Source organism: Procambarus clarkii, unplaced genomic scaffold (assembly GCF_040958095.1).
Source record: "Procambarus clarkii isolate CNS0578487 unplaced genomic scaffold, FALCON_Pclarkii_2.0 HiC_scaffold_110, whole genome shotgun sequence".
Taxonomy (NCBI): domain Eukaryota; kingdom Metazoa; phylum Arthropoda; class Malacostraca; order Decapoda; family Cambaridae; genus Procambarus; species Procambarus clarkii.
In genome coordinates, this window is record NW_027189143.1 from 2797865 (window position 1) to 2810262 (window position 12398).

The following is a 12398-nucleotide window of genomic DNA, read 5'->3' on the forward strand; positions in this document are numbered from 1 at the left end:
ATAATGTTTTTTGTTTTGTTTTGTTTTGTTTCGTTTGTTTTTGTTTGAATGGCTGGCTCCACGGGAAATTCACGGAGTTGTGTGGAATAAGGCCTGGTAAAATGAATTAATATGTATGTCATGTTTAAAACAAACTCGCTTAATATAGATATTGTGTGAGGCTTTATACAAAAACAAACAACCAAAACAAAACATGTTGTATATATATATAGCTTAATCCGGGTTTGAACTCGCAACTCCAAGAATACGCATCACTTATATACACTTTACCACTGGACCACTGCTGCAGGACACAAGCTTGATGCTGAGGTATCAATTTAATGACGTAAATGCCATTTCCACAAATAAATGATAATTAAAAAGTATTTGTATGTACAAATCTTTTCTGTTTAAAAGGCTACAATATCAGTTACTGATATAATTTGTGTTAATGTTTCTATACCCACAAGAAGGCATATTTTTGCTTATATGTAAAGGGTACGGAGAACGAATCCACAGACCATCATTCCCCTCCCCTTCCCTCCCCCCCCCCCCCCCCCAACTCCCACCTACTACCACCACCACCACCACCAATCACCACCAATCACCACCAATCACCACCAATCACCACCAATCACCACCACCACATCTAACCGAAAACCCCCTAACACATCAACCCTCCCCCCAATCAACAGGCGAAATAATAACCCTCAAATGCCTGCCTGCCTGCCTGCCTGCAAGCCAATACTAACGGTCTTCTCAGAAAGAAAATCTCTTTGTATCTGTATTACTTGATGAAATGTATGATTCTAATAATGAAAATAAATTTTGATGTCGGTTGTATGAGCATAATGACCAATATGCACATGATATGAATGAATTAAATAGTGTAGTTTTAAGTAATTAGGTTGTAGACACATTAAGCGGATATGATATTTGACGCGTCCAGAACTGGTGATTTTTGGTTTAGTTTTAAATGCACCACCACCACCACCACCATTGCTTCCCCAGAGCCTAATTAAGGACCGGTAAAAGGAGTCAATATGTATGTCATCTATAAAACCAAAGAATGAATAAAAAAACACACACACAAACCTACATAATAGTATTAGGAAGATTGTATGGCAAAAAAAAAAAGTATTATTCCCATTGGGTCGTTTGAACTCGCGACTTCCAAAATACCAGCCACACACCTTACCACCCAGCCACCATAGAGTTGGTATAATTGTGCAACTTTAGTTATAAAAGTAAAGTTCTTATTGTCTCAAATCTTATTGTCTGTTCTATGAAAAGGCATGATGTAAATTATGTATTTTTTGAATGATTGAATTGTAGGCACATTAAGCGGATTCGATATTTGATATATCCAGAAAAGGTGATTTCTGTTCAGTTTTAAAATGCATCACCGTTAACGCTAAAGGACTGGTAAAACGACTCGATGTTTGTCATTTTTAAAATAAACACTAAAACTAGGCCCTTAACATATATAATGTTTGAATATAAATTGAATGCATATAAATACAAAGTGGGAGTGGCTGGCTGGCTGGCTGGCTGGCTGGCTGGCTGGCTGGCTGGCTGCTGCCTGCCTGCCTGCCTGCCTGCCTGCCTGCCTGCCTGGCTGGCTGGCTGGCTGGCTGGCTGGCTGGCTGGCTGGCTGGCTGGCTGGCTGGCTGGCTGGCTGGCTGGCTGGCTGCCTGCCTGCCTGCCTGCCCGCCCGCCCGCCCGCCCGCCCGCCTGCTGCCTTGCCTTGCCTTGCCTTGCCTTGCCTGTCCTGTCCTGTTATTGCCTTGCCTTGCCCTTGCCTTGCCTTGCCTTGCCTTGCCCTGCCCTGCCCTGCCTTGGCTGCAGCTGGCTGGCTGGCCGTAAATCAACTCTTAACAACACCATACCACACCACACCATCACTCATCACCCATCACCCACCACCGGCCCCAGTCTCCCAGCCTCTCTTATATACCCGAGCAGGCCCTTTAAATTATTTGAATTGTTGCACTTCGGCCAATGGCAGGCACGATCGCTGCTGCTCAAACATATTCTGGTTCACAAGTATTATAATATATTATATTATATTATATATATATATATATATATATATATATATATATATATATAATATATATATATATATATATATATATATATATATATATATATTCATGAAACACATTAAAACCTTGATCATTTATTCATTCATTACGTCTAGTGAAGAATTGCTTTTGTTCATTTGTATGATTAAAAATTAATATAATATGAATTCCTCGCTTAAAGTAAAATATAAAATATATATTGGATTTATATGATTGGTTAATATTCCAAGTGATGCTGAATATCCCCTATAATTTTGTTTTGTTTGTTTGTTATGTACACATTCCAAATGAAATCAATATAAATGTTATTATTAATGTTTGAAAGTTGATTGTCTACTTGAATCTCTCTATTAAAGTGTGTGTGGCTCCGGATGGAGCCTGGTTATGGTATTTGTCGTGGTGGGTGGCAGAAGTGCTTACTTCTTCTCTGTCTTCTTTGGCAAAAGAACTGCCTGAATGTTTGGAAGAACACCTCCCTGTGCAATGGTTACGCCAGACAGAAGTTTGTTGAGTTCTTCGTCGTTGCGGATGGCCAACTGCAAGTGACGTGGGATGATACGGGTCTTCTTGTTGTCACGTGCGGCATTACCGGCGAGCTCCAGAACTTCGGCAGCGAGGTATTCCATGACGGCTGCCAGGTAGACAGGAGCGCCAGCACCGACGCGTTCGGCGTAGTTGCCCTTACGCAGCAGACGGTGAATTCTGCCCACGGGGAACTGAAGTCCGGCCCTGCTGGAGCGAGACTTTGACTTGCCCTTCACTTTGCCTCCCTTGCCGCGTCCTGACATTGCTGCTGCTGTTGTGGGTTTGTGGTGTTTTATGCCGCCCCGCAGATCGAGCTTCGTGTTATATACCCCGCTCAGGATCAAGGGAGCCCGCCACTGACCAATCAGCGCGCTCCGCCACGCGACCCGCTCTGAGCTGAGTCGCGAGCGGGATATAAAAGGAAAGCTCGCCTCGCGCAAAAGTTCATTATTGTATCGCAACGCCAGCCAGCACGAGCATCATCATGCCACCCAAGGCATCTGGAAAGGCTGCCAAGAAGGCCGGAAAGGCCCAGAAGGCCATTGCCAAGGGCGATAAGAAAAAGAAGCGCAGGAGGAAGGAGAGCTACAGCATCTACATCTACAAAGTGCTGAAGCAGGTCCACCCCGACACTGGTATCTCTTCCAAAGCCATGTCGATCATGAACTCGTTCGTGAACGACATCTTCGAGCGCATCGCCGCCGAGGCTTCTCGCCTGGCCCACTACAACAAGCGTTCCACCATTACCAGTCGGGAGATCCAGACGGCTGTAAGGCTCCTGTTGCCCGGAGAACTGGCCAAGCACGCCGTCTCTGAGGGCACTAAGGCCGTCACCAAGTACACCTCCTCCAAGTAAACGGCTTACTTACTGCCCTGTGGTGGTGGCTTGGCCTCAAACCAACAAACTCGGCTCCATTGGAGCCACACTTTAATTTCTAAAGAGATTGTGAGTGTTAGACACCAATACTATTATAACAAAAACCTCTGTCACTGAAAGCAAATAGCTATAAAATGAGAATATTTATGAAACTGTCTGTGTGTGTTTCTCTCTCTCAGTCTCTGTCTGTCTGTCTGTCTGTCTCTGTCTTGTCTGTCTCTGTCTTGTCTGTCTGTCTGTCTGTCTGTGTCTCTCTCTCTCTCTCTCTCTCTCTCTCTCTCTCTCTCTCTCTCTCCTTCTCTCTCTCTCTCTCTCTCTCTCTCTCTCTCTCTCTCTCTCTCAACACATATAAGCACTCGGTATCTTTTTTTTTTTCTAGAGATTAGAGATTCATTGTTATGTTCCACATTAGGATTACTATGCAGGCCACCCTCTTAGGTTTGAAAATGTCAAGAAAACGGTTAATTTAAAATGTCATCTCCTAACTTAACAGATTAAGCCAGAGGACCGAAAACAGAATAAAACAGGACTGGACAGTATGTCACTTATACAAGCTGCTTTTATTTCTAGTACAGTATGACAATTTTTATTTTGGGGGGGGGGGGGGGGGGTGGGTGATCCTTGACAGTGCATAAGAGCGAAAAGCGACGGCGTTTTGTTTGTAAGAGAACAGGTTGTACTACAAATGACTTGATTTATTGATATCACGTGTATGTATGACACCTAAATTAGTGTATTTGTTTATTTATTTATTTATTTATTATATGTGTAGATGAAGGTTAATTCATATGACTGATGCTAGGAATGTCTGAAATCTCCTTAGAAGGATATTTTGGCCCTGAGAAGGGCCGAGTTTGGTGTATACTAGGGTGGTCGATTTAGCTTATGCACGCTCTCCACGGATACGGCGAGCAAGCTGAATGTCCTTTGGCATGATGGTGACACGCTTGGCGTGGATGGCACAGAGGTTAGTGTCCTCGAAGAGACCGACCAGGTAAGCCTCGGATGCCTCCTGTAAAGCCATGACGGCAGACGACTGGAAGCGAAGATCGGTCTTGAAGTCCTGGGCAATCTCGCGCACCAGACGCTGGAAGGGAAGTTTCCTGATGAGCAACTCGGTGCTCTTCTGGTAACGACGGATCTCACGCAGGGCGACCGTTCCGGGCCTGTAACGGTGAGGCTTCTTCACACCCCTGTGGCAGGAGCAGACTTGCGTGCTGCCTTGGTGGCCAGCTGCTTACGAGGAGCCTTGCCTCCCGTGGACTTGCGAGCAGTCTGCTTGGTGCGAGCCATGGTGAACAACTGTGGTTTGTGATGGCCGGCGCCGAAAAATTTTTGCTTATATACGCCGTCTCGAGGCGCTTGCTCGAGCGCCATTGGCTGCTCGACTCGCCTACGTCACCCCGTTGCCCCTCCCCTCCTTCCTCTGGCTGCAGCCAACAGGCGGCTCACCTCAATCACTATTATCGCTGATTTTGCTCTATTTTTGGATTTGTGCAAAAGTCATTTCACAGGGACGTGAAACAGACGAGTAGGCAACTGCAGTTTTGAAAGCGTTGTGAGAAAGCCGTGTCTACTCGACCACAAGCGTAAAGTAAGGGCAGGCAGGAGTTGCAATGCTACTAGTACGTCCGCTTGATGGGATATAGTCGGGAAATCGTGCGGGCATTCGTCAATTCGATTCACACAACTTCAACACCATGACTGGACGCGGCAAGGGAGGCAAGGGACTCGGAAAGGGTGGCGCCAAGCGTCATCGTAAGGTGCTACGTGACAACATCCAGGGCATCACCAAGCCCGCTATTCGTCGCTTAGCTCGTCGTGGCGGCGTGAAGCGTATTTCGGGTCTCATCTACGAAGAGACCCGTGGCGTCCTGAAGGTGTTCCTCGAGAACGTCATCCGTGATGCTGTAACCTACACGGAACACGCCAAGAGGAAGACCGTCACTGCTATGGACGTGGTGTACGCTCTGAAGCGCCAGGGTCGTACCCTCTACGGATTCGGCGGATAAGAGCTTGGCTAATCCATCGATTCCACCCACCACCACCTCAAAACGGGACCTAATTAGGTCCCTATACTTTTTTTACTGAAGGGCTTAATAGACGATAACATAAATTGTTTTGATATCAGCTAGCACATTGGGTCTTATGAAATCTATTTTTTATCCTCGCATGCTTAAAGGGACTCTGATTGGGGAGGGAGGGGGGGGGGGGGGAAGGTTTGTTACGTTATATACTAGCAGAGCAGGATCATTGGTGGGGGGGGGGGGGTGAGGGGGAGAGAGAGAGAGAGAGAGAGAGAGAGAGAGAGAGAGATCTTTCCCAACTCTTCCTTTTTACATGAGTGAGCTACCCGTTTTATTCATTTTATCCTTCTCAGAGCTGTTTTGATAGTATCCAAATGATGGTAAATGAAAAGGGAGGACACGAATATCTACCCAGAATTCAGGACTGGCAATCGATATGCATGTTTGAGTGCGAATCTTTTTCTCTCTCAACTTAGGTATACGTTTATGTCGTACCTAAAAGCGAGAACCACACTATTGGGACAAGTATGCAAGGCCCAATTTTCCTAACAAGCACAGTTAATTTTGTTATTTTCGAACATTTCTTTCCAAATTGGTTTATCCAATTAACAGTATTATATTAAGATCATGAATTGCTGGGTTAGGTTAGGTTAGGTTAGCTTAGCTTAGGTTAGGTTAGGTTAGGTTAGGTTAGGTTAGGTTAGCTTAGCTTGGGTTAGCTTAGGTTAGGTTAGGTTAGCTTAGCTTGGGTTAGCATAGGTTAGGTTAGGTTTGATTACATTTCTATGTTAGATTTAACTCAAATTCAAAACAATTGCAGTCATTCGGCTTGTTAGTCAACTTGCCTCTAATAGGGGCAATTTGTCTAACAAGACTATTTAGTTTTGTGTGCATATATATATATATATATATATATATATATATATATAATATATATATATATATATATATATATATATATATATATATATATATATTATAGCTTCAAGACTCCGAACCAATATAGAAGCATCAAGAGGAAGTGCTTGTGTTATGGGCCAATAGGCCTTCTGCAGTTACTTCCATTCTTATGTTTTTATTCCCATTGGTTCGTGTTTTATCTTGTGTAAATGTCAATCACCTTACCCAAAACTTTGGTACCATATCACCTCACCCATGTGTATATATAATATATATATATATATATATATATATATATATATATATATAATATATATATATATATATATAATATACAGAGTAAATCTACCCCAAAAGTAATGATTTATTTGTCTACAAAACTAAACTCTTTTTGGAATCATATGAGGCCCCTCCACTGAGGGGGGAGGCCTGGATGTTTATTGTCATGTGTATTCATGCTGCTTGCATGTCGTCGTTTATTTTGCCTTTGTTGTTTCTTGACAGCTTTCTTTGCCTTGGGTGGTTTGGGAGATTTTGAAGCTCTCTTTATTTTGGGCTTTTTGTTCCCAACAACAAGCTGCTGCTGCTGCTGCTTCTTTTTCAAGGCTGTAGGTGGTTTGTTGCTTGTGGCGGCTTTCTTGGGAGTTACCACGGCCTTCTTTGCTGCTGTAGATGGTTTCTTGGTTGTGGTGGCTTTCTTGGGAGTTAGAACGGCCCTCTTCTCTGCTACGGCCAGCTTGAATGATCCACTAGCTCCACTTCCCTTGGTCTGAACAAGAATGCCGTCAGCCACTGCTTTCTTGAGAAATCTTCGGATGTAAATGGCGATCTTGGCAGCCTCGACTTTGTTGTTGGCAACAACGTACTTCTTGATTGCTTGTAGAGACGAGCCCTTACGGTCTTTGAGTGCTGCGACCGCGGCTAGAACCATTTGACTAGTTTTCGGGTGAGCAACCTGGACGCGAGGTTTCCTGGTGGTGGCCACCACAGCAGCAGCAGCCGCAGCCTTCTTGGTAGGCTTTGCTTCTACCATGATGATGATGAGATAACCAAGGTGATGAGAGACGCTCAGACAGTCACGGGGGAATGATGCTGCCGCCGCTTGAGCCGAACCTATTTATGTGCCGGCACGGTACAGAAGCTGCAACCTGGCAACTCGTCCACCAATCACGACGGTTGGTTTTACGGCTCCGAAACCTGGATCCCATATCTTCTCTAAAATAGAAGCATTTGTTCATGTTCTTTGTAAAAGTATCATAAAGCAGGACAGATGAGACAAATATCATAAAAACTGAAGAGCAGATGAGCACACACATGTTTGTATTACAAAAGAAAATCCACAAATTCATTAGAAATTGGCAGGGCAGGCTGAGGAAGTAGGTAGATGTAAAATGTCTGTAAATGGCGAAAGAACATAAACCCAAGACTGAATAAACGATGTTAAATATCCATGCCAAGGAGACAAAAATATGTTAGGATACAATTACCATTAAGACACCACAAGCAGGTCCGTATCCTGCCGCGATGACTTAAAAGAGTTGGTTATTAGCCACAATGTGTAGGCAGTCTCATGCCAACGGCCATACCACGTTGAGAACACCGCTTCTCGTCCGATCAGCGAAGTTAAGCAACGTTGGGTTTGGTTAGTACTTGGATGGGTGACCGCCTGGGAACACCAAATGCTGTTGGCAATAATGTTTTTTTTGTTTTGTTTTGTTTCGTTTGTTTTTGTTTGAATGGCTGGCTCCACGGGAAATTCACGGAGTTGTGTGGAATAAGGCCTGGTAAAATGAATTAATATGTATGTCATGTTTAAAACAAACTCGCTTAATATAGATATTGTGTGAGGCTTTATACAAAAACAAACAACCAAAACAAAACATGTTGTATATATATATAGCTTAATCCGGGTTTGAACTCGCAACTCCAAGAATACGCATCACTTATATACACTTTACCACTGGACCACTGCTGCAGGACACAAGCTTGATGCTGAGGTATCAATTTAATGACGTAAATGCCATTTCCACAAATAAATGATAATTAAAAAGTATTTGTATGTACAAATCTTTTCTGTTTAAAAGGCTACAATATCAGTTACTGATATAATTTGTGTTAATGTTTCTATACCCACAAGAAGGCATATTTTTGCTTATATGTAAAGGGTACGGAGAACGAATCCACAGACCATCATTCCCCTCCCTTCCCTCCCCCCCCCCCCCCCCCCCCCCCCCCCCCCCCACCACCTCCCACCTACTACCACCACCACCACCACCAATCACCACCAATCACCACCAATCACCACCAATCACCACCAATCACCACCACCACATCTAACCGAAAACCCCCTAACACATCAACCCTCCCCCCAATCAACAGGCGAAATAATAACCCTCAAATGCCTGCCTGCCTGCCTGCCTGCAAGCCAATACTAACGGTCTTCTCAGAAAGAAAATCTCTTTGTATCTGTATTACTTGATGAAATGTATGATTCTAATAATGAAAATAAATTTTGATGTCGGTTGTATGAGCATAATGACCAATATGCACATGATATGAATGAATTAAATAGTGTAGTTTTAAGTAATTAGGTTGTAGACACATTAAGCGGATATGATATTTGACGCGTCCAGAACTGGTGATTTTTGGTTTAGTTTTAAATGCACCACCACCACCACCACCACCATTGCTTCCCCAGAGCCTAATTAAGGACCGGTAAAAGGAGTCAATATGTATGTCATCTATAAAACCAAAGAATGAATAAAAAAACACACACACAAACCTACATAATAGTATTAGGAAGATTGTATGGCAAAAAAAAAAAAGTATTATTCCCATTGGGTCGTTTGAACTCGCGACTTCCAAAATACCAGCCACACACCTTACCACCCAGCCACCATAGAGTTGGTATAATTGTGCAACTTTAGTTATAAAAGTAAAGTTCTTATTGTCTCAAATCTTATTGTCTGTTCTATGAAAAGGCATGATGTAAATTATGTATTTTTTGAATGATTGAATTGTAGGCACATTAAGCGGATTCGATATTTGATATATCCAGAAAAGGTGATTTCTGTTCAGTTTTAAAATGCATCACCGTTAACGCTAAAGGACTGGTAAAACGACTCGATGTTTGTCATTTTTAAAATAAACACTAAAACTAGGCCCTTAACATATATAATGTTTGAATATAAATTGAATGCATATAAATACAAAGTGGGAGTGGCTGGCTGGCTGGCTGGCTGGCTGGCTGGCTGGCTGGCTGGCTGCCTGCCTGCCTGCCTGCCTGCCTGCCTGCCTGCCTGCCTGGCTGGCTGGCTGGCTGGCTGGCTGGCTGGCTGGCTGGCTGGCTGGCTGGCTGGCTGGCTGGCTGGCTGGCTGGCTGCCTGCCTGCCTGCCTGCCCGCCCGCCCGCCCGCCCGCCCGCCTGCTTGCCTTGCCTTGCCTTGCCTTGCCTTGCCTGTCCTGTCCTGTTATTGCCTTGCCTTGCCTTGCCTTGCCTTGCCTTGCCTTGCCTTGCCCTGCCCTGCCCTGCCTTGGCTGCAGCTGGCTGGCTGGCCGTAAATCAACTCTTAACAACACCATACCACACCACACCATCACTCATCACCCATCACCCACCACCGGCCCCAGTCTCCCAGCCTCTCTTATATACCCGAGCAGGCCCTTTAAATTATTTGAATTGTTGCACTTCGGCCAATGGCAGGCACGATCGCTGCTGCTCAAACATATTCTGGTTCACAAGTATTATAATATATTATATTATATTATATTATATATATATATATATATATATATATATATATATATATATATATATATATATATATATATATATATATATATATATATATATATATTCATGAAACACATTAAAACCTTGATCATTTATTCATTCATTACGTCTAGTGAAGAATTGCTTTTGTTCATTTGTATGATTAAAAATTAATATAATATGAATTCCTCGCTTAAAGTAAAATATAAAATATATATTGGATTTATATGATTGGTTAATATTCCAAGTGATGCTGAATATCCCCTATAATTTTGTTTTGTTTGTTTGTTATGTACACATTCCAAATGAAATCAATATAAATGTTATTATTAATGTTTGAAAGTTGATTGTCTACTTGAATCTCTCTATTAAAGTGTGTGTGGCTCCGGATGGAGCCTGGTTATGGTATTTGTCGTGGTGGGTGGCAGAAGTGCTTACTTCTTCTCTGTCTTCTTTGGCAAAAGAACTGCCTGAATGTTTGGAAGAACACCTCCCTGTGCAATGGTTACGCCAGACAGAAGTTTGTTGAGTTCTTCGTCGTTGCGGATGGCCAACTGCAAGTGACGTGGGATGATACGGGTCTTCTTGTTGTCACGTGCGGCATTACCGGCGAGCTCCAGAACTTCGGCAGCGAGGTATTCCATGACGGCTGCCAGGTAGACAGGAGCGCCAGCACCGACGCGTTCGGCGTAGTTGCCCTTACGCAGCAGACGGTGAATTCTGCCCACGGGGAACTGAAGTCCGGCCCTGCTGGAGCGAGACTTTGACTTGCCCTTCACTTTGCCTCCCTTGCCGCGTCCTGACATTGCTGCTGCTGTTGTGGGTTTGTGGTGTTTTATGCCGCCCCGCAGATCGAGCTTCGTGTTATATACCCCGCTCAGGATCAAGGGAGCCCGCCACTGACCAATCAGCGCGCTCCGCCACGCGACCCGCTCTGAGCTGAGTCGCGAGCGGGATATAAAAGGAAAGCTCGCCTCGCGCAAAAGTTCATTATTGTATCGCAACGCCAGCCAGCACGAGCATCATCATGCCACCCAAGGCATCTGGAAAGGCTGCCAAGAAGGCCGGAAAGGCCCAGAAGGCCATTGCCAAGGGCGATAAGAAAAAGAAGCGCAGGAGGAAGGAGAGCTACAGCATCTACATCTACAAAGTGCTGAAGCAGGTCCACCCCGACACTGGTATCTCTTCCAAAGCCATGTCGATCATGAACTCGTTCGTGAACGACATCTTCGAGCGCATCGCCGCCGAGGCTTCTCGCCTGGCCCACTACAACAAGCGTTCCACCATTACCAGTCGGGAGATCCAGACGGCTGTAAGGCTCCTGTTGCCCGGAGAACTGGCCAAGCACGCCGTCTCTGAGGGCACTAAGGCCGTCACCAAGTACACCTCCTCCAAGTAAACGGCTTACTTACTGCCCTGTGGTGGTGGCTTGGCCTCAAACCAACAAACTCGGCTCCATTGGAGCCACACTTTAATTTCTAAAGAGATTGTGAGTGTTAGACACCAATACTATTATAACAAAAACCTCTGTCACTGAAAGCAAATAGCTATAAAATGAGAATATTTATGAAACTGTCTGTGTGTGTTTCTCTCTCTCAGTCTCTGTCTGTCTGTCTGTCTGTCTGTCTCTGTCTTGTCTGTCTCTGTCTTGTCTGTCTGTCTGTCTGTGTCTCTCTCTCTCTCTCTCTCTCTCTCTCTCTCTCTCTCTCTCTCTTCTCTCTCTCTCTCTCTCTCTCTCTCTCTCTCTCTCTCTCTCTCTCTCTCAACACATATAAGCACTCGGTATCTTTTTTTTTTCTAGAGATTAGAGATTCATTGTTATGTTCCACATTAGGATTACTATGCAGGCCACCCTCTTAGGTTTGAAAATGTCAAGAAAACGGTTAATTTAAAATGTCATCTCCTAACTTAACAGATTAAGCCAGAGGACCGAAAACAGAATAAAACAGGACTGGACAGTATGTCACTTATACAAGCTGCTTTTATTTCTAGTACAGTATGACAATTTTTATTTTGGGGGGGGGGGGGGGGGGGTGGGTGATCCTTGACAGTGCATAAGAGCGAAAAGCGACGGCGTTTTGTTTGTAAGAGAACAGGTTGTACTACAAATGACTTGATTTATTGATATCACGTGTATGTATGACACCTAAATTAGTGTATTTGTTTATTTATTTATTTATTTATTATATGTGTAGATGAAGGTTAATTCATATGACTGATGCTAGGAATGTC

At 44.0% G+C, this 12398-nt stretch overlaps 1 non-coding gene across 1 annotated transcript; it reads left to right on the forward strand.

The window, feature by feature from the left end:
• Positions 1 to 7967: 7967 nt before the first annotated feature.
• Positions 7968 to 8086, forward strand: LOC138360441 (5S ribosomal RNA). Its single transcript, XR_011226389.1, has one exon. It is a non-coding gene; the product is annotated as a 5S ribosomal RNA (ribosomal RNA).
• Positions 8087 to 12398: the final 4312 nt, after the last annotated feature.